The sequence below is a fragment of the Rhinopithecus roxellana genome, chromosome 15 (genome assembly GCF_007565055.1).
Source record: "Rhinopithecus roxellana isolate Shanxi Qingling chromosome 15, ASM756505v1, whole genome shotgun sequence".
Classification (NCBI taxonomy): Eukaryota; Metazoa; Chordata; class Mammalia; order Primates; family Cercopithecidae; genus Rhinopithecus; species Rhinopithecus roxellana.
Genome location: NC_044563.1, coordinates 82,878,602 through 82,880,722, shown reverse-complemented (window position 1 = coordinate 82,880,722; position 2,121 = coordinate 82,878,602).

Sequence of the window (2,121 nt, the reverse complement as noted above, 5' to 3'; positions counted from 1 at the left end):
TATTATCATATATATACATATATATTATATTATATATACAATATATATTATATATATTATATATATATATATATTATATATATATTTTGAGAGAGAGTCTTGCTCTGCTGCCTAGGCTAGAGTGCAATGGCATGATCTCAGCTCACTGCAACCTCTGCCTCCCAGGTTCAAGCGATTCTCCTGCCTCAGTCTCCCTGAGTAGCTGGGATTACGGATGTGCACCACCACACCTGGCTAATTTTTGTATTTTTAGTAGAGACAGGGTTTCGCCATGTTGGCAAGTCTGGTCTTGAACTCCTGACCTCAAGGTGATCTCCCCACCTCGGCCTCCCAAAGTGTTGGGATTACAGGCGTGAACCACCATGCCTGGCAGAGGTACATATATTTTTGAGGTATAGAGTGATGTTATGATTTATAAATACAACGTGGGATCATTAAATCAAGCTAACATATACATCACCTCAAATTGTTATTCTTTTGTAGTGAGAATATTTGAAATTTACTCTCTCAGCAATTTTCGAGTGTGCAATTACACTATTATTAACTATATTCACCATGCTGTGCAATAGATCTAAAAAAAAACACACACACACACTTATTTTTCCTGAGATTTTGTACCCTTTGACCATCATCTCCCCATTCCTCACATACCCCAGCCTCTATAACCACTATTCTACTCTCTGCTTCTTTGAGTTTGATTGTTTTAGGTTCCATATAAGTGAGAACACGTGGTATTTTTTTCTGTGCCTGACTTACTTCAAATAGCACAAGGTTCTCTAATTCTATCCATGTTGTCTCAAGTAACAGGATTCCCTTTTTTTAAAGTCCAAGTAGTATTCCATTGTGTATGTATCTGCATTTTTTTTATCCATTCATCTATTGATGGGACACTAAGTTTGATCCCAGAACTTGGCTATTGTGAACAGTGCTGCAATGAATGTGTTTTGTTTTTGTTTCTCTTTGTGTGTGTCTGTGTGTGTGTGTGTGTGTATGTGTGGTTTTTTTCAGCTATAGTGTCTAGAGTCTCTCTCTGTCACCTAGGCTGGAGTGTGGTGGCACAATTTTGGCTCACTGCAACTTCCACCTCTTGGCCTCAAGTCATCCTCCCACCTCAGCCTCCTGAGTAGCTGGGACTACAGGCATATGCCACTATGCTAGGCTCATTTTTGTATTTTTTTATAGAGAGAGGGTTTTACTATGTTCCCCAGCTGATCTGAAACTCCTGGGCTCAAGCAATCTGCCTGCCTGGGCCTCCTGAAGTGTTAGAATTACAGGTGTGAGCCACTGCACACCAGCAATGCAATGACTATGGGAGTGCAGGCAAACTGATAACAAATCTTTTGGGTAAATACCCAGCAGTGGGATGACTGGATCATTTGGTAACTCTGTGTGTTTTGAGGAATCTGCATATAGCTTAAAGGCTATACCAATTTACATTCTCACTCATCTACTGCTTTTTAAATGGGAAGCTTTAATAAAATTTTAAATATGTTCTATTGGCTTTTAAATTCTTTTCAGCCACTTATACCTTGTGCCGTTTTCATTGGTACTTGGCCATAGGTTATCTTGTGCATAGTTAAAACATTTCATATAGGCTGGGCACAGTGGCTCACACCTGTAATTCCAGCACTGTCGCACCTGATGGGTTCTTTTTTTGCCCACTGCCCACAAAAATCAATGTACTGAGAACAGCAGGTATTGTGGCAAAGAAAGAGTTTAATAACTGCAAGCCAAGCCAAAGGATAGGAGGCATTTCCCAAATCTGCCTCTCCAAGATTTTGGAGGCTAGAGTTTTTCAGGGTACTTTGATAAGCAGGGAGCTCAGGAACTAAAATAATTGATTGTCTGGAGATGAAATCACAAGGGTGTCTAAACTGTCTTTGTGTAGTTGACTCAGTTCCCGGGACGGGGTCTCAGGATCAGTAGCATCTCTTGGTCTGCTGAAATGCTAAATCTGAAAAATATCTCAAAGGCCAGTTCTTTATTTCACAATAGTGATGTTATCTATAGCAGTAGTTGGGGAAGTTATAAATCTTGTGACCTTCCCAATTATGTGATTCTGGAGCAGCAAACAACTTATGGAAAAGCAAGCTATGAAATGATAGGTCATTGTTTAACCAT